Raw genomic sequence first — 27940 nt, 5'->3', positions numbered from 1 at the left:
GAACACAGCAAGCCAGGCAGCATCAGGAAGTGGAGAAGTCAATGTTTTAGGTGTAACCCTTCTTCAAGGCTGGAGGGTGGGTGTAGGGGGAAGCTGTAGGTAAAGGGGGTGGCGGGGGCAGGGTGGTGAAGTTGGTTTGGGTGAAGACAGAGCTGAAAAATGTGTTGCTGGAAAAGCACAGCAAGTCAGGCAGCATCCAAGGAGCAGGAAAATCGACGTTTCGGGCATAAGCCCTTCTTCAAGAATCCTTGAAGAACCTGTCTTCCTCCCTCTAAAAAAACTCCAGCATCTGCAGTCCTCATTTTCTCATAGATGAAGACAGGTAGAGGGTACAACCTGGTTGGTCAATGGGAGGAATGAATCCAGTTGGTGGCAGGGAGAAGTGGAAGGGAGGGGCTTGGAAGGGAGTCAGAGGAAGGGAAGGGAGGTTACTTGTAATGGGAGAACTCAATGTTGAGTCCTCCGGGCTGGAAACTGCCCAGGCGGAAGATGTGGTGTTGTTCCTCCAATTTGCGGTGTGGTTCGTGGCAATGGAGGATCCACTGGTTTTAAGCAGTGATCCTCGTACTCCCACAAAAGAAACATTCTCTCCACATCCAAAGGCTGCTTAAAATCCCATCTGTTTCCAAGTAAGAGCTCTCCCATTTTAGATAGATTTGAGGAAGGACTTCTCTCAAAGTGTTGTTCACAGAGAGTGGTGCAGGCTAGACAATCAAATATACCCAAGATCAAGTTAAACAGAATTTTGATTTAGAAGAGAGCGAATGATCGTGGGGGACAGACAGGAAAGAGGCGTAAATGCCACAATTAGATCAGCAATGATCTTATTGAATGGAGAAGCAGGGGCTGAAGGGTCTACCCGCCCCTATTCCCTCTGTCTTTATTTAACCTGGTGGGAGCTTGCAGTACACAAACATGCTGTAATTACCCAAACAACAACAGAGACTACACTTCAAAAGTACTTATTTGACTGAGGTACAAACTACAGAAGTAAAAGGTGCTACATCCGTGGGTATCCATTCCTAAGTCGATTTGGTGAAGAGAGGGGGAAGGTTACTGGCTTGAATTCTTCAGACTGCTTCCCCTTCAATACCCTTTGTTCTGTGTAGGTATACCGCATTAGGAATTGAAGTTCCTACTATCCAGTGTTTTTATGGGTCATTCCCCCTTTAGTGAAATACAATATTTGCTCTGTGCTGAATTGCATCTTTGCTAAATTGCTAAATGCCCTTCACTCCTGGTGAGTTTAAAAAACCTCAACAGGAGTAAAGGGGACAGATAAAGTAGCGTTGCTGAAAAACGTAATATCTGAAAATGAGTAATTCTATGTGGACAGATACTCTAAATGAAAGTCCATCTGGTGAGATGTGCTTAATGCTCTTCAGCTTGTGCTGCATATTATCTTCCCACTCACTACCCCTCCATGCTAGACCACATCTCCAACCAGAACTGGCATTAATCCCCATCCACTGTTGGGGAGGAGAGAAAAACGCCAACTCATCTTGCACTACGAAACAGCTTCCATGTCCAGAACACAGCCCTGTTCTTGGTGACGTACAATTGGTGGTGAGGTGCTAATATCTTGATTTTAAAGTTCTCATTCTGGCTTTCAACTCCCACCTTGACCTCATCCTTCTCTCCCCCTCTGCAACTTCTCCAGCACTTTAACTCTGTGAGATCCTGCTGTCCTCTAATTCTGGCTTTTCCAGCATTTCCGATTTTAATATCCTCAGCAATTCTTGACTTCACTTTCCCTTTCAAAATACTTCTCATACCTGATTGACCGATGTTTTTAGTTATCTGACCCCAAATATGCCTTTACATGACTCAGTGTCATATTTTGCTTTGGATTGCTTTCGTGAAAAGGCTTGTGACATCTTATTACATTAGAGGCACTATATAAATGTAAAATGTTGTTGCTGAAGGGAGACATTTGCTGAAGCGTTTTGTCTCTGCACTCATCAGGACAAATGCAAGAATTCCAAATTTCAAGCAATCACAACAACCTAACCTACAGGAGAACAGAGTGTTAATTAGTCGGCAAGTCAACTCTGATTAGCCGAGTTAAAAATCACACAACACCAGGTTATAGTCCGAGGCAACCAATGCCCCAAGCAACTTTAAAAACTGATTCAAGGCTTGAACATGTTCCTCTTGTAAAATTTGGTATTCTTGCATTTGTCCTGACAAGTGCAACATGAAAAGCTTCAGCACCATTCCCCCCCCCCCCCCCCCACCCAATGTTCAACTATTGAATTACCAAAAGACGGTAAGTTGTTGTTTTTCTGCCTATTATGACATGGAAAATCGGGATTTATCACTTTGCAGTTGCTTTTAGTGTACTGCAAACTTTTGCAGTGTATATTTATCAAGCTGCCTCCATGCTGACTCATCAGGGCTCACCACAAGCCTCATCTTTCAACCATATCTTTTCCACCCTTCAGTCTTCTCAGAAATTCTGATGGGCAGGTAACTTATTAAAATTCACAGCAGTGTGATGTTAAGATGTTCATAATAAATTCCTCTGTGTGCTATTAGAATGGAGGTGTTAAGAAGCTTAAACAAAATCAGTCAATGTCTCTGTTAATAGCAACGGAGGAATTTGCTAGGTCTCAAAATTCAGATATGGTTCCCTTATCTAGCACCTCTATCAAACTCCTGGACAGAGTACAAGAAAATTCTTGTTATCTTACAGACACTCTTGCTCTCAGTGTTAACTTGGAGCCAGCCACTGCAATTTTTTTTATTTTCTTTGTTTCATTGACAATGTGATTTCCACCATTCCTATTCTTGTAGTGTCCAAGCCCCAAGAACAGCAACCTCAGTGCTCTTGCACCACAATCAAGGCTCACTGAACCATCTCCTACTCTAACTGATTCAACAATAATATTGCAGAATATAATTCTCCTTGACATTCATGGCTGCTGAAATCTAGACTCCCAGTTTGACAGAATACCCTACATTGGACACTAAGTTATCAATGTCATAGAATGACAGGGGTGATCTTGTGCTGCAATGGATAGAGTCTCTGCCTCTGAACCAGAAGCTCTGGATTTAAACTCCACTCCAGAGGTTGCTGAGTAAGAAAGTTGTGATCATAATGCAGCTTGAGTCTCAACTTGTCAACACACGCCAATGACAGGCAGTAAGAGTGGGACGAGTGAAAAATGATATGATGGTCTCTACTCTCAATACCAAAATCTCCAGGTTACAATCTGCTTGTTGTCACAACAGCTCAGGCTCTTTGTATGGACAGTTGGCTGAGTCATCGGTCTAGATCAGATTAATGCAAATACAATTTCCCTGTTGTGGGTGAGGACCTGGAGTGGTGACCTGACTCCTGCCATCCCTCCCTGCATTGGAGTTTGTGGTTTCATGGGACTGAGCTGCCCACAGGTAGAGAACTCAAGAAGAATCATAGGACACACTATACTGGGCCTAAAAGACATTAGGAGCTCTGTTAAAGATTAAATAGAGAGGCTGACTGTGATTTTGTAGTCATTCCCCCGATGCAATTCCCAGAGCAGAATAGGAGTATCAGATCATAGAAGAATCACAGAATCCCTACCGTGTAGAAACAGACCATTCAACCCATTAAGTCCATAGCAACCCTCCAACAGCATCCTACTCGCCTAGTTCCCATGGCTAATCCACCTAACTTGCACATCCCTGGACACTATGGGCAATTTAGCATGGCCAACCCACCTACCTGCACATCTTTGGACTGTGGAAGGAATCTGAAGCACCCTGAGGAGACCCATGCAGTCTTAAGGAGAATGTGCAAACTCCACACAGACAGTTGCCTGAGAGTGGAATTGAATTTGGGTCCCTGGCACTGTGAGGCAGCAATGCTAATCACTCCTTGCCTTGTTGTGGTAACCTTCAGGTTAAGCCACCAGCAGTTATTTTTCTTTAATGAGGAGAGCAGCTCTGTGATCCTCCATGACAATGTTGGCTTTACTTCGACTGTCCTGCTATCAATGGTTAATATGAGCAACATCACTCAATCTCCAACCAAGTGCTCATAAGTGGAAGACCACACTGGAAGCAATATAAATTTTATAGCAAGTTTTACATATTCAAGATCTTGAATCTTTGAAGCATTATCATTTTAATTTTAATGAGGATATTCAGCATTTTCATGATGTTGTCAGTTTCCTGCAAGAGACTAAGATCAGGGATTTACTAAAACTTTTGAAGCCAGATTTAATTCTTTATTAAATTATCATTTCTTCTGTAATGAAAAATGAGAATCAAATGAATGACACTCAGGCCCACTGTTCCTGGAACTTAGATATCCATCTCCTTGAAGCTCCACATTAGCATTTTTTAATTTGAAAATTGTGGTAAGTGTCAATCCCCCTCACTGGACATCATTGAGGTAATAAGGAGTTGAGATGAATTGAGGAGTTGAGTTTAATTATTGCCAGACTTGGGTTACAGAGGGAAGGGGAGTAGGGGGTGCAACAGTTCATTTGTTTCACATAAAACACACGGATGTAATCAGGAGAAGGGACACATGCATACATAAAGCCCAAAGAGGCATTCAGAGGTATGATGGAGATAACATTGTAGGAGCAAATTACTGCAGTTGATGGAATCTGTACTGTGCTCAAGCATGACCCTGGCCTTCCCATAGCCGGTCATTTTAACACAGCATCCTGCTGACATGTCCACGTGTCTGACCTCAGCATGCTGCCAAACTCCAGCGAATCCCAGCGCAAACTGCAAGAACCACATCTCATTTTCAGACTAGGCACTTTGCAACCTTCTGGACTTAATAGTGAGATCAAACTGTGAACCCACTCCCATTCCTTCCCTTCCTTTTAGCTTTATTTGTTACATTCTCTGTCACCATGTCCTCACTCCCCTTCCCCCACCCCAGTGGGACTGTCTGTCCTTTCCAATCTGGAGTCAGACACACCATTGTTCTGCCATTCTCACATTCCGATCACTTAATCTAAACTATCAAGATCCTTTCTGTCCCAGCCTCTCCCAGAACTGTAACATAAATACTGGCCCCCTCCACACTTCATGAGCTCTGATGAACAGTCAACTAGACTAGAAACATTAGCTTGCTCTCTCTCTCCATAGTTGCTGTCTGACCCGCTGTGATCTCCAGAGTTGGTTGTTTTCACTGAGATAGCATTGAGTAAGTGGAACAAGAAGCAAATGAAAAATTCCACTGGAGAGAGCTAGAGAGGCAGGAGCAGATGGTGAGGGGAAAAAATGTCTGAAGGTGGCAGATATTTTCTTGTAACATGTCTGGGAGTTTGTTAGACATGGTAGATGTGGGAGCAGTATTCAAATCTTGGGACATGTTTCTTTTTGAAGAGAGCCAACTGCTCTGTGAAGCGAAAGAAAGTGTTCATTATGAAAGAGGACATCAAGCTTATCAGCGGCAGCAATTAATTGTTACTAATTTTTGAGAAGATTTGTAGTTCAGGTTGATGATAAGTCAGTAAGTTGAGCTTGAAGGCTTGCTTTCAGATGTTTCGTCACCATACTAGGTAACATCATCAAAGTCTCTGGTGAAGTGTTGGTGGTGTCTCCTGCCTCTCTATTTAAAGGTCTTGGTTTCTTAAGGTGGGTGAAGTCATTTCCTGTTGTTTTATTCAAGGGAAGGTAGATAGGGTCTAAATTGATGTGTTTATTGATGGAGTTCTGGTTAGAATGCCATGTCGCTAAGAATTCTCGTGCGTGTCTTTGTTTAGCCTGTCCTCAGATGTGTGTGTTGTCCCAGTCAAAGTGGTGTCCTTCTTTGTCTGTATGTATGGAAACTAGTGAGAGTGAGTCCTGTTGTTTCGTGGCCAGTTGGTGTTCATGTATCCTGGTGGCAAGTTTCCTGCTTGTTTGTCCAATGTAGTGTTAATTACAGTTCTTGCATGGTATCTCGTAAATGACGTTAGTTTAGTTGATGGTATCTAATGGATCCTTTAGGTTCATTAGTCACTGTTTATGTGTGTTGGTAGGTTTGAGGGCTACCATGCTGCCAAGGGGTCTGAGTAGTCTGGAAGTCATTTCTGATATGTCTGTGATGTAAGGTAATTTGGCTACAGTTTTTGGTTGCATGTGTCTGCCTGTTTTGGTTTGTTTCTGAGGAATCAACAGATTGTGTTTATTGGGTACCCTTTTTCTTGAATACATCGTATAGATATTTTTCTTCTGCTTTTTGTTTTCTTGGGTGCTGCAGTGTGATGTAGCTCATTGAGGTAATGTCTTAATGCAGCTCCGTTTGTGGGTGTTGGGGTGATTACTTCCGAAGTTAAGTATTTGGTTTGCGTGAGTTTTTCTGTGGACGCTGGTTTGAAGCTCTCCCTTAACTGTACGTTCAACTGTCACGTCTAGGAATGGGAGTCTGTTGTCGTTCTCCTCCTCTTTTCTGAATTTTATGCCTGTCAGGATATTGTTGATGGTGTTGTATGTTTTCTATAATTTGTTACTGATCAGATGAGGCTGTTATCCATTAGTAAAGTCAGCACATTCCATTCTCTTCAGAAAGAGACAACTCATGGTGGTCTAAAAGGAGAGTCACCATGCCTCAGGCAAGATGAAGAAGAAAGTACCTTCAAGGTAACCTCAGCCAGGAAGGAAACTGAAACCCTGCTGCTGGCGTCAGAAACCAGCCATCCAGCCCACTGAGCTAAGCATTCTGACCAAAGCCTTAAAGAATAGCTGCCTCTGCCAAACAAGATGTGGAGGTGCTGGTGTTGGACTGGGGTGGACAAAGTCAGAAGTCACACAACACCAGGTTATAGTCCAACAGGTTTATTTGAAATCACAAGCTTTCAAAGCGCTGCTCCTTCATCAAGTGATGAAGGAGCAGTGCTCCAAAAGCTTGTGATTTTAAATAAACCTGTTGGAGTATAACTTGGTGTCGTGTGAATTCTGACTACTGCTGAACAAGATACGGTAATGTACCCTATGTTTCAAAGAGCTCAGCTGAGGACTTTGGTGGGTTTACTTGTCCCTTTGGTTGGTCATTAAATGCCAATTTTGCAAAATTTTCCTCTCCCCTGGAAGAATAATCATACAACTGTTAGACTATTTGTCCAATGTAGCACCACCAGTGGACACTGGATTGTATTTCTGTGCTTTTCAAATTTCTCCCATTCCTTCCTGAAGGTAAAACTTCAGAAAACACACACACGTGACATTGTATATTACAACAGTAAATACATTTCAAAGTGTATTTAATTGCTTGTAAAACACTTTGAGACATCCTCTGATCAAAGAAGGTAATATATGAAGGCAGGTCTTTCTTACTATCTCAGCTAAAGTCAACTACAACAGCTCGAACCAAGGATCCAACTTACAATCTTCCTGTGTAACCTAATTCCAGGCAGTTCAATTTATTCTAAGACGCTGTTGCCCTTTCATACCTGCATCATCTTCCATCCTGATGTTCACCCATTTCTTCAGATCTTTCTTTTGCAGCTCCTCCTTTAAGACCAACTTTATATATTTCAGTTTCATGCCTTGAATTTACATGAGTGCCTCATGGATTTAGATCTTAAACTACAGTTTATTTGTGCTAGAAAACTGTTATTTCAGACACACGGACAGTAGCCTTGCGACTGCTCTCTAATTATTGTAATGGGAGAACCCGTGGCTTAATGCGAATTACATAGTACAGGTATATACTATAGGTGGCCTTGTGCTGTTCAGATCAGGACAGGATGATGCAATTAAAAGAAATCTCTCAAAACCATCATACGGTGTTTGTGAGATGGGGGCACAGTGGTAATATTGGTGGACAATTAAGCCAGAAGCCCAGTCTAATGCTCTGAAGATATAGGTTCAAATCAGCAGCTGCAGAATCACATGAATTCAGGAATTGAAAATTAGTCTCAGTGATGGTGACCATGAAATTATTATTGATTGTCATAAAGCCTCAGCTGGTTCATTAATGCTCTTGAAGGAAGGAAAACTGTCACCCTTTTGTGCCCGAGACTGTATGTAACTCCATACACACGCAGCAATGTGGGTGACTCTTAATCTCGTTCTGAAAAAGCACAGCAAGCCCCTCAGTACAAGGCTACTGAGGGACTAGCAAATGCACATCCTACGGAAGAATTTAAAAAGACAATAGTATATTTGACATGTTGATGCATATGTCAAACAGAAACTCGGTGCCATTTAAATTGATGGAGAGCTACACTGTGTATGTGAGGAATGAAATAACAAATTAAAATATTGTCACATTTGCTATGATGGGTATGCAATGAACTGACAGAGCATATTCTTGGGAGCCACACAGTGTCAGGTGCGAGTCAACACTGAGGTAATTTGCTATATTATGTGCACCTAACTCTCTGTCAATGTATTTGTTAACTGAGAGACAATAAGATGAAGAACACTCATAAATGCTCTCAAATTATGGAACAATATGGAGTGGAGTCAGTTTGATTCTCTCTCCTATCCCTTCACTGTTTCTTGCTCCATTTTCACTGCCTCTCTCCCCATTTATCTCATTCTTTCACCGTTAGTTAGAATTGAGCACAAAATCTAGATTGGTACTCAAGTGCAGTGTCAGTGCTACGTTGTCAGAGGGCTGCCTTTCAGATCAGATATTACACCGAGGCCCCAGTCTACCCTTGTTTTATGGAAATAAAGCTTCCTATGTCATCGATGGCCAGCAACTATCTAACAAATCACCTATCTAACAAATCACCTATCTAACAATAAATGATCCCCTCATTATCACATTGCTGTTTGTGGGATCTTGCTATTTGCTATTTGGCTGCTGCGTTTCTGGGAGAACAGTGATTACATTTCAAAGAGTACTCCTTTTGCTGAAAAGTGTGCTGTGACACTGAGGCAATGAAAGGTGCTATGCAAATGTAAGTTTTGTTTTTGACCTTATAATCCAACTGCACTGCTTCAAGCAGACAGCTGAACACTATTACTTCTGGTAACCTGAGCTACATGGATACCTGTGGAAAGGAAGCTGCAAAAAAGAATTTCTACTTGGGAACATCAGGACTGGTATTCTTAACCGCCTGTCGTAGGGTACCAGTCACAACCACTACTACACTCTGAAAACAAGACCTCCAATGCATTTCATAACCACCAGAAATTGCTGTATGGCTAATAAAATCCTTTTGGAGTGTGGTCACTGTGTTAATGTATCAAATGCAATCCTACCATTTTCTTCTCTTTAGACAGTAGGATTAATGAAGAGATTGAGACAGAAATGGGCTGAGAAGTGGCAGATCGAGTTTAATTCAGATAAATGTGAGGTGCTGCATCTTGGGAAAGCAAATCTTAGCAAGACTTATACACTTAATGGTAAGGACCTAGGGAGTGTCGCTGAACAGAGACCTTGGAGTGCAGGTTCATAGCTCCTTGAAAGTGGAGTCGCAGTAAGATAGGATAGTGAAGAAGGCATTTGGTATGCTTTCCTTTATTGGTCAGAGTATTGAGTACAGGAGTTGGGAGGTCATGTTGCGGCTGTACAGGGCATTCGTTAGGCCACTGTTGGGATATTGCGTGCAATTCTGGTCTCCTTCCTATCGGAAAGATGTTGTGAAATTTGAAAGGGTTCGGAAAAGATTTACAAGGATGTTACCAGGGTTAATGGATAGGAATAGGCTGAACAGGCTGGAGCGTCGGAAGCTGAGGGGTGACCTTATAGAGGTTTACAAAATTATGAGGGGCATGGATAGGGTAAATAGGCAAAGTCTTTTCCCTGAGGTCGGGGAGTCCAGAACTAGAGGGCATAGGTTTAGGGTGAGAGGGGAAAGATATAAAAGAGACCTACGGGGCAACTTTTTCACACAGAGGGTGGTATGTGTATGGAATGAGCTGCCAAAGGAAGTGGTGGAGGCTGGTACAATTACAACATTTAAGAGACATTTGGATAGGTATATGAATAGGAAGGGTTTGGAGAGATATGGGCAGAATGCTGGCAGGTGGGACTAGATTGGGTTGGGATATCTGGTCGGCATGGATGAGTTGGACCGAAGGGTCTGTTTCTATGCTGTACATCTCTATGAATCTATGACTCTAAGTTGTTTTTATTCTTGTGAAGGATGTGTGCAATGCTGGCAAGTATTTGTTGCCTGTCTCTGGTTGCCCATTTCAGACTGCTAAGAGTCAACTACTTTGCTGTAAGTCTGGAGTCACATGTAGGTTAGACCAAGTAAGGATGGCAGATTTCCTTCCCTTGAAGGAAATAGTGAACTCGAGGGGTTCTTAACAATAAATGGTCACCATTAATGTAGCTGTCAGAGTGGGATTTGAACTCATGGTCCCCACGCCATTAGCTTCCGAGTCGGGCTCCGGAGCCGAAGCTCCATCCGTTTCTTTTCTTTCCTTTCTCTTTTCATGTTTTTCTTTCCTTTCTACTATTTCCCGTCCTTGAACAGCCTCGTTGGGGGCAGGTTGAGCCAGCATGGACTCAAGGTGAAGCCCAGTTGCAGACTCGATGTAAAGCCCAGCACATTTTAAAAGGACTGTAATGCTGAACCTTTAACTTTATTTTCTCATTTATACATAAGGTTTTGTACCTAGGCATCTTTGTACTTAAGATGACGCCAGAAATGGTGACTTTGCACACTTTTCACTCTACTCATATATATCTGTAGTTGAGCACGTGTGATAATAAAACCTATTTCTAATACTAGTCTAATAACATTACCACCGACTCTCAAAGTTCTCCCAAAATTGGAAGAAGTGACCTGGAAAGCCCTTTATTTATTAATACTATTAATACAAGACACTAACTACATCGAAGAATGCTGTCAAAGCCCTGCCTGTTTACTGTCCTCATGTTTTGAAAAGGACTGCCCAGTATGAGAAATCAGGAGAGAGAAAGTAGATCAAAAATACAGATGGATAGAAAAGGGAGAACGAGGGAATATTGAAAAAAGAGGGTAGAAAAGGGAAGGGAAAAGAGGCTAAGGAGGATCCTACTGAAACAACTGCTGGATGGAGGGGTTCTGGAACATTGTTTCGTCAAGCTAAGCCATCTAGAATTAGGGTGTATATTGTTTTAGATTAAGAGTGTCTTCTAATTAGAACTGTCTATCAGAACATTGTGAACCCCTGGAATTCTCTAATCCAGTAGATTGTAGCTGCTCAGTCAGGTGACATCACCAGATCCCTAAAGATACTAAGGAATCAAGTAATGTTGATATAGGGCTTTGAAGTACATCGAGAGTCATGGGGTTGTACAGCACATAAACAGACCCTTCAGTCCAACTCATCCAGGTCTACCTGATATCCTAAATAAATCAAGTCCCATTTGCCAGCATTTGGTCCATATCCCTCTAAACCTTACCTATTCATATACCCAACCAGATTCCTTCTAAATGTTATAATTGTACCAGCCTCCACCACTTCCTCTGGCAGCTCATTCCACACACACACCACTCTCTGTGTGAAAATGTTGCCCCTTAGGTCCCTTTTAAATCATTCCCCTCTCACCGTAAACCTATGCCCTCTAGTTTTACACTGACCTACCTGAGAAAAAAAACCCTATCCACGCCCCTCATGATTTCAATAATCATCATAGAATTGATAAAATAGATTTTATAAACCTCTACAAGGTCACGCCTCAGCCTCCGACACTCCAGTGAAAATAGCCCCAGCCTATTCAGCCTCTCCCTATAAGCTCAAACACTCCAACCACAGCAACATTATGTAATTCTTCTCTGCACCCTTTCAAATTTAGCAACATCTTTCCTGTAGCAGGGAGACCAGAATTGGACGCAGTATTCCATAAGTGGCCCATCCAATGTCGTGTACAGCCGCAACATGACATCCCAACTCCTGTACGCAATAAAGGCAAGTGGACCAAACAATTGCAGAAAATGAGGACTACAGATGCTGGAGATCAGAGTCAAAAAGTGCCGCTCAGAAAGAGTCACTTTTTGACTCCAAACATACTTGTATACAAATTAGAAGAAGGAGAAGGCCATTCAGCTCCTTGGGACGACTGAGGTACACCCGAAGTGGAGGATCAGTCATGACCTATAGCATGTCAGGTTTGAGAGACGAGTTGAATGCCTCCTTCTCCACTTTCTTATGTTCTTATCTGACCCCCTGTGGTTGACTTGACCGACCAGCTATTCACTCCTAAGTCATATTTCTGTTTTGCCCAAGTCTTGGGAACAGGGCACTTGACGGAAAGGCTTATTCTTAAGATTTAACGAGCACTGACAGCTCTGACTGCAAGGGAAAGGTTAAAGTAGTCAGGCAGCCCCGAAACCGCAGTGGGAGGACGTTTCATTTTCATGACATAACGGATAGTCAAATAGTAACAGCTCTTTTCGTACCATCCAAGCTGAACCAATATTGTTGAATCTGAAAATTATTCAACCCAATTTAACTGGAAGCCTGTGTTCATGCCAGCTTGGTAAGTTTGGACTCAGTTTCAACTTAAATGAGGTAGATACCCCTTGATTAAAAAGAGCTAGGGAAAATGCACCCCCTGAGAAATGGCCAAACTCGGGGAAATCCAGATATTTGTCCCAGCTTTGCACATCACCACTGGTGATTATGGTAATAGCTTGGAATAGCCTACCCTGTTACTATAGCAATGCATTTTATGATACATCATCTTGAGTACCAGTTTGGACAGCTCTGTGATATCAAAAATAACAGCAGAAAATGCAAGCGCAGAAGGTTTTCTGAGACCTATTGATTGATGGGGTGCCTTTCAGGCCAAACTTTACATTAAACATTTTTTTATGAGCATTACATTTAGATTATTGATCAGAATTGCCTTTGTTTCGAGATATGCAGATGTCATCTTTTCCTTGAACAGTATTTTTTGCGCTTTACTGTTAGCTACGGCTGAAGGGTCAATAAGCAGAGAGCATAGATTTAAGGCGTGTAGCCAAGGAGCCAGAGGCAACATGAGGAAATACTCCTTTTACACAAAGAGGGTTTGGATTTGGAATGCACTGCCTGAGACATTAGGTAAAGGTACAAAAGTAGCCTTCAAAGAGAATTTCATTAATACTTTGAAGGAGAAAGACTTGCAGGGTTATGGGGAAAGAGTGAGTTGTGGAACTAACTGGATTGATCTTTGAAAGAGTCAGCACAGGCTCAATAGGTCTCCTTCTGTGCTGTACTCAGAATCAAAGAATTGCTCTGTCAGATGTTCTGAGGAAAGGTCAGTCGACCCGAAACATTATCTCTGTTTTCTCTCCACAGATGCTGCCAGACCTGCTGAGCTTTTCCATCAATTTCTGTTTTTGTCACAGAATTGTTACGGTACAGAAAAAGGCTGTTCAGCCCATCATGTAAATGTGCACTGTCACTTAATGCCAATCTCCTAGCTTTTTCCCATAGTCCTGCACACCTTTTCAATCTAAATAATCACCCAAGGCCCTCTTGAATGCCTCATTTGAACGTGCCTCCACCACACTTGCAGACAGTGCACTCCGGACCCTAACAATATGCTGAGTGAAAAAGCTTTTTCTCCCTTCATATCTGTTCCTTTTGCAAACCACATTAAATCTGTACCCACTTTTTTTCGCTCATTTACAATAGGGAAAGGTTTTTCCCTACCAATTCTGTCCAGCCTCCCCTTCTCATGATTTTCAAAACTTCTATAAAATCTCCTCCCCAGGAAAAACAGTCCCAATCTATCCACATAACTGAAGTCTCTCACCCCTGGGACCACTTTGAACTTTCTCCAATTTGTTCACATCCTTTGAACACACTACAAGGTTGAACACAACAGTCCAGCTGAGGTCGAACTCGTGCCTTCTACATGTTCAGCATAACCTTTTTGCTCCTGTACTCTAGGCCCTTTTTACTGAATACTGGGATACTGAAACCTTTTGCTAAATGTTTGTGCTACCTGTCCTGCCACCTTTAGTAACTCACCCACATATACTCTTTTTAGATTCCCGACAGTGTGGAAACAGGCCCTTCGGCCCAACCAGTCCACACCGACCCTCCGAAGAGTAACCCACCCAGACCCATTCCCCCTCTAACTAATGCACCTAACACTACGGGCAACTTAGCATGGCCAATTCACCTTACCTGCACATCTTTTGGACTGTGGGTGGAAACCAGAGCACCGGAGGAAACCCATGCAGACATGGGGAGAATGTTGACTCAAGACTCTCTGCTCCTGCACACCCTTTAGGGTCACAACTATTGTTTCATACTGTATCTCCAAAATGTATCACCTCACACTTCCCCACATTGCACTGCTCTATGACTCTGCAATTTTCCAGCTTTTGATACATAACATCTTCAAAACCATTATGACCCGAGGATTCTGAAATAATTCCACAGAAACCAAGTCGCACTTTATTTACACGTGGAGAGTCCTTGATACTGCTCCAGCTCCCTCAGAGCCAGCTCTCAGAGTGAACAGTACCCCTGACACTGCTGCTTATATCTGTCAGTCAGGGCTCCCTGATTGGAGCAGATTGACACCTCAATCAGGGAGCTCATATACGATACAGTTCACCTGTCTGACCTCGATATAATCACTACAGACTCCCCTTGCACTAGGAAACACTGGACTGCCATTAAGAGCAGGAAATTAGAGAACTGTAATCTTCTCCAGCCCTGGACAATATCATTATTCCTCCAAATCTATTCCCTGGAATGTTGCTCTGCCATTGGCAAGTACATCTTCCCTCTGTCTTAATCCTAAACTCCCAAAATCTGCCTGCTGTCTCTATTTGAGGCACTTGTTTAAACCTACCTTGCTGACCACTCACCTTTTCAATACTCAGGTTTGTTCACGAGCACTCCTGTGAATAGACACCTGGCAATGCTAAGGGTGCTCTGAAAAGGCAACACTGTCATCTCACTCACATGGCTACAAGTTACTGTGCAGCCCTCTTGGCAGCCCAGCTGGAGCTAGGTAATCCAGCGGAGCTTGAGCTTTGAACCTGGAACCTCCCCAGTGTGTATGACTCAGCTGCACACAATAAACTTGCTGAGCCATGAAGGAATCAGATGACTTAGCCCATCTGTGCTGCGTGTCCTCTCCTATTTGTGGTGCGTTTATTATATTCTGAGTTGCAGGTACCTGGGAGCAGACTGCAAGGCTGTAATTCAATCAAGGGGTTCTGATGATGTAATTAACTACAAGACTGAAATTCATGCAGTCCCTCACAATCAACAGTGCCAGACTGAATTACAGGCTTTCAGACACTCCCAGTCAATGAATTTTTTTTAATACATTGCATATATATTTGTGTTCCCTTCTTATTCATCAGTTTTCAACCCTGTCCTAAAAGATGTTGCTTATATTCTGAAGAACAGCTCCACAGGCATTAGCTGCCCTCATTATCTCACCCAAGCATTTATTCATTGTGTGCAAACCCAGATAGGGAGCATACAGAGGTCACTTGGTTTCAAAGGAAACAATGGTATAGTGGTAATATTACTGGACCAGTTACAAAATAAGCTTGGGTTCAAATCCTGCTGTAGCAGCAATAGGAATTTAACATTCAATTAATTAATTAATCTGCAATAAAATGCTAGAGGCATTAAAAATGTTTGTGAAACCACCAGGTTGCTGTAAAAGCACAGCTGGTTGACTCATGGCCTTCAGTGGAGGAAATCTGCCATCCGTACCTGGTCTGGACTTCACATAACTCCAGACCCAAGGCGATGAGGTTGACTCTTAGTCACCTCTGTATTGGCCTAGTGAGCCTCTCCAACAGAAACAGTGCTGTGGGGGTACCCACACCGTAAAGACTGCAGCAGTTGAGGGGGAGGCAATGGCCTACTGGTTTATCACTGGATCTTTAATCCAGAAACCCAGATAATGTCCTGGCGACAAAGGTTCGGATCCCACCACAGACAGATGGTGGAACTTGATTCCAATAAAAATATGGAAGATAGCAATCTAATGGTGGCCATGACTCCATTGTTGATTGTTGGAAAAACCCATCTGGTTCACTGATGCCCTTTTAGGAAAAGAAACTGCCATCCTTACCTGGTCTGAACTACATGTGACTCCAGACCCACAAGCATAGTGGTTGACTCTTAACTGCTGTCTGGGCAGTCACGGATGGGCAATAAATGCTGGCCTAGCCAGTGACACCTTAACCTCATGAATGAACAAAAAAAGTTCAAGAAGATGGTTCACCACCATCCTCTCAATGTCAGTTAGGAATGAGTAATCGATACTGAACTTGCTGACAATGCCCATATTCCCAAGAATGAATAAAAGGAAATTAGGGGCAACACAGCTGATAATTCTGCCCTCATTAGATAGACAGACACAGGTAAACATACCCATGTAGTAAGGGGAGATGGTGGCATATCACTGAACTAATAATTCAAAGACTCAAACTGAGTGGGGAACAAAGGTTCAAATCCTACCTAATTAATTAATAGACCTGAACATAGTGGCAGTGTCAGTAATGGTGGCAATTACAGCCATCACCGTAAAGAGTTATTATCTGGGGAAGAAAGTCTTTGATCCTTGGCCAATCTGGCTTATGTGTGATTCCAGGTCTACTGCAATGTCACTGATTCTTAACTTTCTCTGGAATGGCATTCAGTTCAAGGGCAATTAAGACTGGGCAACAAGTGCTGGTCTTGCCACTAACACCCATATCCCATAAAAGAAATGAAACACATTTCATAAAGGGATATAGTACAGAAATCAGAGGCAGGGCACTCAGTGATACTATCTTTCCCCAGCATGGGGACATGAAGTGAATGACCACATCTTACACATGATATAAAAAGAGGACTTTCTCTCCTGTATGGGTGCTGGGTCTCACACAGGCAGTGCCTTGCACACTGAGTACCAAACCACTAATGGATGCCATCTACATTCTTAAGTAAATCAAGGTGATGGAAACAAACATTGTAATCAGCACTGCACCTCCATCTTACAATACCCTAACACGTATGGGTCATTAGTAAGAGGTTGCAAAGGCAATTATGGGCAATGACAGCTGACTAAGTGCCAGAGACAAATAAGCTGCAGATGCTAAGTGTGTCAGGACAGACTGAGAGCCGGAAGGTGCATGGGCCGGACCAAGCGACGGAAGGGGCATGGGGGGAGCTGCCTTTGAGCGGCAGGAAGGTGGGAGGGACAGGTGGTTTGCTGAGTTGCCAGGGGTGTCTGTGTTATATGCACAGTTTTATTGTTCGGTTTATCTGACTGTCCGTTTGTGATTGCGTTCACTGCTTCCTTTTTGATATAATAAGGTGGGATTTGAGGTTTGTCCTGTTTTCCCTGTGAACTGGTTGTACGGTGGGGTTTATGGGTCTGGCTTTGCTGCCACTTTCCCCTGTAAATTGCTGTTTCTTATAAACTACTGTTCATTGATAACTGTTTGTTTGTAATTTGTACCAGTTCGTAAAATAAACTGCAGATGCTGGAATCCAAGGTAGACAAGCAGGAGGCTAGAAGAACACAGCCCTGAAGAAGGGTTACACCCGAAACGTTGACTTCTCCACCTTCTGATGCTGCCTGGCTTGCTGTGTTCTCCCAGCCTCCTGCTTGTCTGATTAAGTGCCAGAGGCAGCTGGACAATAATATGGAGACGATATAGGAGCAATAAAAACCTCTCCAAAACGTCATCAACTCAAAATTGGCATTCAGCATTACTTTCAATCAGAAGAATTTTAATGGATGTTTGACATTCGGTTTGACTATATAAATCTAAGTAACTGAAAACACTGAAGCAGAAGATAGGTAAACACAAGATTATGGAAACAAGAGTAAGTCATTCAGCCCCTCAAATCTGTTCTGGAACCAAGGTGATAGTGCTGCATAGACTGGCTTGTGTTCCCCTGAATATAAGAGATTGAGTTGTGATCTAAAAGATGGTGCTTAATATGTTTAAAAGTCTTTATGTGGTAGATAAAGACCACTGGTGGAGATCCCTAGGGTGGGGTTTTCAAGACTAGGGCATGCATTTTTAAGGTGAGAGGAAAGAGATTTTAAAAAGGCATGAGGGGCAACTCTTTTACACAGAGAATGATTTGTGTGTGGAATGAACTTCCAGAGGAAGTGGTGGATGCGGGTACAGTTACAACATTTAAAAAAACATTTGGATAAGTACATGGATAAGAAATATTTGGAGGGATATGGGCCAAGCGCAGGCAGGTGAGGCTAGGTTAGTTTGGGATCATGGTCAGCATGGACTGGTAGACTGAAGTGTTTGTTTCCATGCTGTATGAGTTTATGACTATGGCTATGAGTAATTAGAGAACAAGGCAGGGGCATAACCCTAAAATGTGACCAAGATCATTTAGGGATGTGTCAGGAAACACGTCTTCCCATAAATCTGGAGTTCCTTCAAAAAAGGCCATTAAAGTTGATGGTTAGTTACTAATTTCAAAACTACTATTGATTTTACTTAGGCAAGGATTTTGGAACTGAAGTGCATAGCAGAGTTTAAGGTATAGATGAACCATCATCTAGTTGAATGATGGAACTGGATAGATGGGCCAATGGCCTATAGCTGGTTGGATCTTCCTATAATCAAACATCTTCAACTTTAATTTTTTCAGTAACTCCTTTTCTCGTAGAGACATCTGAAGTTGAAGTGAATGACTATTTCTTGATTCTATTTATCCAAACCTTACAGCCTGGGTGTTATCTCGTGCTGTAGGGTTTCTCATAACAGAAGGAAATGTCGAGAGGATAATAAGCAGGCAGAGAGAAACCTGTTATAAATCTGTTTCTTTATTAGGTAAATCCAGAAATAAGAATGAGGCCATGTAGAACTGAAGACAGCAAGGGTAGTGAAAACTGACTTTATCCTACCAATAAGCTGTGGATGCTGAGTGGATGGTGGGATGGGAAAAGGGGTCGGCTGGACTGATATTTTCCAGATTGAGATTGAGAACTTTTGTTAGGTTAAAAAGTATCAAAAGACACAGAACCAAGACGGGAAAATGGAATCGACAAGAGTGGCAGAACAGCATCAAGGGCCAAATGGCCTCCACCACCGCTCGACTTCCTAAAGGTCACACACAGAGCTGGATATACATGCCCGATGCTGGTGATCTTCCCCAGTCAGCCAAGCAAACCCTCATATCAATTCCTTACGAAATCATTAAGCTTGCGATAAAGTTGGAAGCTGGGGAGAAAATACTTCACTTGATTTGATTTATTATTGTCACATCTACCTAAGTTCAGTGAAAGGTCAGAGGGTTTGAATTTTGTGGGGCTAAAACTATCGACAGTTACTCATAAGCATAACAGGGAATTCAGGAAAGAATTCTTCATTACCAAGAGAGTGCCTACAATGTGCAGAAACCAAAACATGCTGGAGATCACAGCGGATCAGGCAGCATCTATGGAGAGAGAGCAAGTTAGCATCTCGAGTCCAGATGACTCTCCAGCATCTGCAGTAATTTGCTCCTGGGATGTGCAATTAGTTCAAGAAGAGGTTGCTGTGGTTGAATAGCATGGATGCCTTCAAGGGAAAGCTAGATATGAGGGAGAAAGAACTCAAGGGATAGGTTAATAAAATTGGATAAAGTGGGGTGGAAGGACCATGTGGGCCAAATGATCTCCTTCTGTTCTGTAAACACTGTGTAAACATTGCTGCATGGCAATTAGTTTAGTAAACTGATCAACTTGTGACAATAAAAGCTGCACAATATAACCTTACCTAAGACACAGATAGACAAGAGGACCAAGCGCTACCACCTCTGACTGCCGATATATTACAACAAGTTAGAAGTGACCGTCAGTCTCCGACGAAATACCTACGGTCAAGAAAGCAAAAATATGGCAAACAGCAGAAAACCTCAAAGAATCCAGAGTTGTCTGTCTACATTATAAAGAATAGGCCACATCAAAAGCCTGTTCCATACATATGCAGGTTTATACATAGCCTCGGAATGCAACATACTGATATGGGAGCTAAAGGAATTATGTTCTCTGCTCCAGCTTTGCTGTCCTCATCGTCGCTTTCTGAAGAAAGTCACACTCTTTGCTTTCCACACTCAGCACCCCTGCCATGTACAATATGTAAATGTCAAAGCTTGGTAAACAACAGCTATATTTGATAGAGGTTCTGTAATATCTGTCAGTCCATTTGAGACAGCAATCGAACTGATGGCACAGTTAGAACTATTCAATTGAATCGCTGTCTTATATTCGCCACCTATTAGCCTCCATTTACTTAACCAATTAAACTTATGTAAATAACCATTCTGAGCTTCCAAAACCCTGTTCTGCTTAAATCTCCACCTGAATCGGCATTGCAATGTAAGTTAAATCTCAAATAGGAGTAGGTTTAAAAGGAAGCTTGCAAATTAAAATTGCGATGCTCAGTCAGCCTTCTTGGCTACAGTGCCAGCAGCAAAATATGTTTGACATAGTTTAAATGATGCAAAGTTTTAATCATTCCAGCAATTGCAATGGGCCCAATGAGTGAGCCCTTTCACTGGTCTAATGTTGCCCTTTTGAATATCTTGCTCTTTCAAATGAATGTTGCAACTCTTCTTCCCAAACTGCAGCTGAAGTACATTGGATCCCGAATTGTGAGGAAGTACAACATCGCTGCACAGCTGTGCAAGAAGTGGTTGCAAAGATCCGCAGTTATCACATCAGTCTCAGTGTCTCTCGATCTGAAATTTGTTGGAGGGTTGCCAATGTGGGCTCGATATATTCCTGAAAGTTTCACCATATGACCACCAGCCTCCAACCACCACACGCGTAATGAGTGTTAACTCACACCTGCGATTGTTTTGTCTTAATTGACTCTACAATTGAGAGAAAATTTAATAAACTCATCGCCATTAAAACCCCTTTCCCCCTCCTTTAGGATTCTTCTCCTGGGTCACATACACAGAGGATTAAGCTTCAATTCCAGGACATTTTAGGACAATCCTGAAAGGTTGGAAACCCTACTCAGTAAAAATGACAAATGAGCAGCATTGGCTGAGTCACACATCAGCAGTGACCCTTCGCTCGCTGGGACATCCCATTTACAATGGGGCAGTTGAAAGGTGCAAGCTGGAATTGACAGCGAACACCAAACACAGAGACAGCTGTCCCCAGATTCAGATTGTAGAATTATATTCATTTGAGGAGATCATTCAGCCCATCGTGAAAGAGTTATCACATTAATCCCGATCCTCTGACGTTTCTCTATAGCCCTGAAAATTTTGTGCACTTTTTCAGAACGTCCTGATTCTTTTAAGTGCCTCCAACATCTTTTTGTGCAATGCATAACAATAGACAGGACAAAATAAGATTGCCTTTTCTTCCCCCTGGTTTCTTTAGGCAATTATCTTAAATGTATCGATACAATATCCCAGCAGCAGTAGGCAACTCAGCCTATTAAGTCTGCTCCGCCATTCAATGCGATCATGGCTGATCGAACAACCCCAGCTCCACTTTCCTACCTTTTCTCCATCACCCTTGAAACTCTTACTGCTTAAAAATCTGTCTGTCTCAGCCTTGATTATACTTAACAACCCAACATCAACGCCCTCTATAGTAAGGAATTCCACAGATTCACAACACTTGGGTTCCAACTCTGCAGCCATTGGAGACTGGTTCTCTCTATTTACTCGACAAAAATCATTATGATTCTGAACAAATCTTACACTGAGCTGATCTCACTGAAACCCACTGGCATTGCAAAATCATAAGGTTGTTTAACCACAGTATTGTATTAAAGTCATTTTTATTACAATTCATATTCGGGCAGCAGGTGCAACCCACAGACTGTGAGGTCCAGGGAGAAACTATTCATCTCCCACAGTGTTAGCAATGAGTCCCAGCCAATCATAACTTTCCAGTTAACTTGTAACCCTGTCATGCGTTGTCTGAATGAAGCACCTCAAGAAAATATAAGCAAAACCCCTTTTAAGCAACGTCTATGCATAAAACAGTATTTGATTCATTCTGGATTGAGAGTAAATGCCATTCTAATGTACAAGAAAACACAATGCTTTTTAATCTAAAAGCTATAAAATACAGAAAAGAGCTTCTTATAGATAAGATATTAAAATGTCTTACCTGCTTAAATTATTTAAATGCAAAACTGATTATATCCTTGGACTTTTCGGTTTCTCCCACAGCTGATTAAAATCCCCTGCTCTCTTAATGTCTGTTTGGTCTATTTTAAAAAGGTATTCAATTTTCTTTGTTTGTTCTCTCTGGGTGTGTCTGAATCTCAGTTTCAGGTGCTGGAGTTTGAACCCTGCAACAGAAATGAATTTTACGAAACATTGATGAAATCACAGAGACATTCATCCTCCCTCCAACACAACTTGGGACACAAGAGTGCAACACAGAGAGCAAATGAGAACGATGATACATGCGTGTATACAGAAATAGAAGGGATCTAAACAGATAGATGAATAGAAACAGACATACAGAGATAGAAATAGATGGATATAAGCATGGAGAGAGAATATATTTAAGTATATCAGCAAGAGAAAATGATGGGTTCAACACAGACACAGAATACATTGATAGAGACTTACAATTAATTAATAGAGTAAAAGAATTTTAGATAGGTAAGCAGGTTGATAATTTATGAAAGATAGCAAGATGGATAAAGGACGGACAAATAGATAGATTGTTAGATAAAATATATATAACCAAACATAATTTATGGAGCCATTTAGACTTCAAAACAGATTGACAAGCAGAAATTGGTGATGGCTGATAGGCATGACAGAATATAAAACTCCTCTGTATGTTATCTATAACATCTAAAACAATATATTAAACCTAAATAATGCCTAAACTGTTGGGCACAACATGTACTTAAGACACATTTTACTACAATCAGTAATATACATTACAGTATATTATTATACATCTCTGAGTTGATACAGGTACAGGCATACACGTATAAGCAGTTATGTCCGTGCAGCCTGACTCATACAACTCATGCATTACAGATCAGAACGGTCAAACCAAGACTCCCCTTACTCAGCTGCGTACAGCTTTGTAAATTTGTTTAACAGTCTCAGATCAGAGGTCCTTCAGCATCTGGTAATCAAAGCAGAATATTAACAGACTCCATATCTTATTTCCAAGAGATGCCAACAGCAGAGTTCCTGAAGTTAAAACGATTTTACATAAACTTTCTATTTGACGTTTTTCTGTACGTGCATCGATAACACTCATCTGGTTAACTATTGATCCATTCATATAATTCTGCACATCACTCTGAGCAGAGAGCTTCCATATTCCCCCAACATCCCTAGCTCCAACATTTGCCCTGCTTTGTCGAACTACTGAGATTTACTACTGATTTCCAGGCACAACATTCAATCTCCTACGTGCAACAGCCTGTAGCTGTATACCCATCCCTGCGGTTACCTATCCATGCCTGTACGTTAAGGTATATATATATATATAGTTTTTTTTTAAAGTATACGCAGCTATGCATAATTTTATTCAAGGTAATAGTTCTAATTCCATAATCACCACTGACACCTATTCAAAGGCTGCTGTCAGGAACAAGATGACTGCAAATATAAATCAATAGCTTTCTGCACACATCTGTCCTGTATTACATGTCTCCTGATCTATATACATTGTGTCGATCAGGGTCATCCACCTATTGTCGACTAAACTTACGTTGAGTCTCGACTGACAGAAATGCAAGATCCCCGGGTGGAGATTCCAACTCAATGAATCTGAGTATTTTGTTTTGCGAATGCACAGGCTATGCCCCGTTCATTACAGAGTAAAAGATTGCAGCAATATATATCAGCCATGCAATCATCAGTCAAGACCCAGAATTAAGTATTAGAGGATTTTTTTTGTACTTTGCTGGCAATAATACTCATGCTCCATTTAATCAAAGTCACACACACACACAGACGGACACACACAAATCACTTCTCGCTAAAGGCGCAGTAACTTACAGTTTCAGAAAGACCTTAAGACTTGCACATTTCATTGGAATGCCACAATTCGGTAACCATTCAGCCCCAGTGCATCCACTGACTGAGGGGCAGTCAGATTTACCAAATAGATTTCGCGTGAGGTAATGGACACTAATTTATGTTGCTTTTATTTTTTTCTTGTCTGTCCACTCCACCTCCTAAGCTGATAATTTATTGCTCTGTTATTTCTGCTTAGGGCTACCACTGTTGGATGTTTATTTGAAACCCATTTCCCTTCTTCCAAGACAGAGGGTTTCATTTATTTTTAACAAAACAAAATCAGAACCGTGATATTACTAGCCATCATTTTATTTTTCAAACTTGCAGCCTCAGGTCTCCATACATACACACGCACACACACATGCACACAGTTCCCCTGCATGCAAAAATGAGGAATAGAGAAATTTTTGCTTTCCTCGACACCGGGAAGGGAGGTTTAAAATGTTGCATACCTTAAACAGCAAGGCTGCCTCCATCTCCAAGGCTGACCCACAAATGGCTCGGCTCGCCAACGTGTGAAGGCAAAAATCCCCTAAAATGAAATTTTGAGGATTAAATGGATAATAGCTGCTGTGAGTTCTGCAGTGCCGTGTGTTGGTTGTGTGGATGAACAGCTAACTCCACTCATAGTCTCTCGGCTAGCTGGCTCCCTCTCTCTCTCACGCTCTCAGTGTCTCTGAATCTCTCTTGTATATACACACACACAATCACACACAGATATACACACTGGGAGAGAGAGACTGGGAAACCTGCTGCTGATGCTGAAGCTTCCAGCTCCTGCACCAGACTGGAATATTATTACTTATAAGAAACTGATTAATTCAGACTGGCTTGATTGGAAAGATTTATGCTTAACATTGCAGTATGCTGTTCCCAAGTAGATTTTTTTTGTAGAACTGGAAAAAATATTGAATATTAAAAGAAATATATATAACATGTAATTAGAGATCTACATCTGTAACTATGTTCTCACTCCTGACAATTGGGAGAAAGTCTTCACTTGCTGAAGATAAATCGTTTTAAAGGGATAATGGCATGCTCTTTTTTTCCTCTTCCTCTATGTTTTTCCAGTCACTATTCACTTTCTCCAGTCTGGTGGGTGAGGCAGAAACTTTGCCCCAGGTGAACACTCAATGGCCAGGAGGTTTGAGAAATAGCCCCAAGGCTGATGAACTTTGCCCTGATGCCTCAGGCCTCTGAATCCCTACCTGCAGCCTCCCCATCACTGGGTCACTAACAAAGCTGTTTTCAATCAGGCAGTCTGGTTTCTGACAGGGGTTTCCAGAACTTTCATAGTGTAAAGAAACCTGGCCCAAAGCTATCAGTGCAAATATTATCCATCATGCATGATGTAACATGACAGTTGCCCTGATGCCTCAGGCCTCTGAATCCCTACCTGCAGCCTCCCCATCACTGGGTCACTAACAAAGCTGTTTTCAATCAGGCAGTCTGGTGGGCGGCACGGTGGCACAGTGGTTAGCACTGCTGCCTCACAGCGCCTGAGACCCGGGTTCAATTCCCGCCTCAGGCGACTGACTGTGTGGAGTTTGCACATTCTCCCCGTGTCTGCGTGGGTTTCCTCCGGGTGCGCCGGTTTCCTCTCACAGTCCAAAGATGTGCAGGTCAGGTGAATTGGCCATGGTAAATTGCCCGTAGTGTTAGGTAAGGGGTAAATGTAGGGGTATGGGTGGGTTGCGCTTCGGCGGGTCGGTGTGGACATGTTGGGCCGAAGGGCCTGTTTCCACACTGTAATGTAATCTAATCTAATCTAATCTTGCCACTGAGATAATGAAGCTTTATGATTCATATTTATGAAGAGAAGAATTTCCTTAAATGTTGTCCCATCCATTGTCTGGCCCTGCCTGACTTTGGATCTGGAACGATATGGTCAAGATTAAGAATGCAAACGGACAAGAACTGGAATTGTACAGAAGATACATCACAGAAATAGACTATTCAGCTCATCTGGATCCCTCTGGGATGGTAGTTGGATTTTACTTGTATTTAACTGGAAATTGGACCTTAACTGGGGATTGTCTTCTACATCTGTAAGTGAACCACCTGTAAGTTGCCACAGCAACATGCCACACCCACCACTTGCCTCAACCACCTTCTGCCCCAAGCGTATCAGAGCTTGCAGTAGCTGGATCAGTCTATACAGCCACCTACAGACTCACCCTGAGAGTAGAAAAGGATCATCCTTGGTTGGAAGGGACCACCAATGATTGATTGTAAGTAGACACAGATTGAAACTGTGGCTGTCATATTAGGATGTTTGCCCCATAAGCAGGGCCTACCCTTCATGTGGCAGAGTCTGCAGATCACACATCGAACCTATCAGTCATTATAGAACCCATCCCAAAAGCAGTCAAAGTGAATCTTCCCCTATCATCCTTGAAGCGACTGCCTAAGATGAAAAAGAAGCACATTTGCAATGTATCTCTTTGTAAATGAAAACGTGTAAGGATTAGCTCCAGTTCTATCCTTCAGTATTTGACTTTCTAGAATATAGCATGCTCTATCTCCTCCCACCTTACTTTGTGTGAACCTACCTACAGGAGGAAAGTAGACTCCTTCAGTTCCCTTAGATTTGTGTTCTCAGCTCTTATTGTGTGAGAATGATAGGAGCTTCAAACTATTATTAAACCAAAAATGTACTACTTTATTGCAAATTTGTTTTCCCTCTTTATATGATTATCAGTACACAACACAAAGATCAACATGCTCTGGAAATGAAATGTACAGCCTAGCTGTTGACATGGATTCTTCACATGGTTTGTAAATAGAAAGCACAGGCCGGGATTTTCCTCTTCAGTGCATCTGGCACATGCACACACATTGAGCAATATCAGAAAATTGCACATTTCCAACCCATAATTTTCCAACCATTACGTTAGAGGCACTGAAGTGACAATTCTCAGTCATTGTATCTAGTTGGAGTGCATTTATGGCAAGCTGTCAAAAGGAGGTTAATGTTGCAGAAATCCAAAAACAGGATTAGTAAAAAAAAATTACAACATGAACATGAAAGACAGGAATTTTAAAGCCCATCTTCTCTTGACTGTCACCAGGAGATCAGTCTCTATGTACCAGGTCCCTAATGCCTCATGTGTTCTTTGTGTGTCTGTCCATTAGTGTTGCTGGGCTATTTCTCTACAGAGGGTCTCATTGGGAGCTAATCATATCCAAATCTGTTATGGAGATTCTTCCATTAATGCTGTTTTGAGTCATGTTTAAAAGATGATGAAAAATATTGGCTCAGTTCAAAGGCTGGGAGATACCTTGATTTGAGATTTTTTAAAAAGTGAATATAATATTACTTTGGATACCTTTTTTAAAAAGACATTTAAGTCATATACAGTATTTAATCTAACTGCTTGGACTTACTTACTGGAAGTCACATGTCTGAGTTTATGGTTGTCAGGAGTTCTGTCTGTTGTGATATTGTTTGGAGTTCATTTTGAGTGCAACCTTTTTTCCTTTCATTGGACATGCGCTTTACTGGAAAGGCCAAAATCTGTTGCTGTTCTTTAATAGCTGTGACTGAGTGGCTCGCTAGTTCATTTCACAGGGCAGTTAGGAGTCAACCATATTTGTTGTGCATTTGGAGTCACTTGGAGGCCAGACCAAGTTAGGATGCAGATTTCCTTCATTAAAGGGTATTAAATGAATCTGCCCAAGAAAGTTGAAAAGAATTGTTGAATCATACAATAGAGAAAAAGGCTATTTGGTCCATTGTGCCACTTTGAAGGAGCTATCCATGCAGTACCACAAACAGGATTTTTCAAAGTTTCCACACTTTAAGGGAAACATTCTTCACTGTCTGCATCGCTCTTTGGGACATCTTGAGCTCACAGGAATGGTGAGATAATTTCAAGTCTTTTTTTAAATTTCTGTCCCAGCCCAGCTCATGTATCCAACATGAATATTCTTGTGCTGAAGACTTATTAGTGGTTAATCCATAAGAACTTAATACTAGTAAGCCACATTGACTAGAAATTACAAGAAGGCTTGGTAGCAGCAAATTAACCCAAAGAAATTCAAAGTAGAAACAAGACTGAGTGCCGTTTGCGTTAGTCATTTATAGATCTCATTCTGCTTCACCAACATTTGTTTC

The 27940-nt window shown here is 41.9% G+C and overlaps 1 protein-coding gene across 4 annotated transcripts in view; it reads right to left on the bottom strand.

Moving 5' to 3' along the window:
- The window catches only part of LOC122542246 (protein phosphatase 1 regulatory subunit 29-like), a 407579-nt gene extending 383091 nt beyond the window's left edge, over positions 1–24488 (bottom strand). For 3 of the 4 annotated variants that reach the window (XM_043679788.1, XM_043679784.1, XM_043679785.1), the window contains exons 1-2: positions 24276–24488; positions 21935–22118 (exon numbers count right to left, since the gene is read on the bottom strand). The gene's annotated coding sequence lies outside the window, so the exon portion shown is untranslated. Of the gene's footprint in view, positions 1–21934; positions 22119–23802; positions 23901–24275 lie in introns of those variants that run through there. The other variant, XM_043679786.1, reaches the window with a different exon arrangement.
- Between the last annotated feature and the right edge of the window lie 3452 nt (positions 24489–27940).

This window comes from Chiloscyllium plagiosum, chromosome 39, assembly GCF_004010195.1.
Source record: "Chiloscyllium plagiosum isolate BGI_BamShark_2017 chromosome 39, ASM401019v2, whole genome shotgun sequence".
NCBI lineage: Eukaryota > Metazoa > Chordata > Chondrichthyes > Orectolobiformes > Hemiscylliidae > Chiloscyllium > Chiloscyllium plagiosum.
The sequence above is the reverse complement of the archived record's forward strand: the minus strand, read 5'-3'. Positions and strand labels throughout refer to the sequence as shown.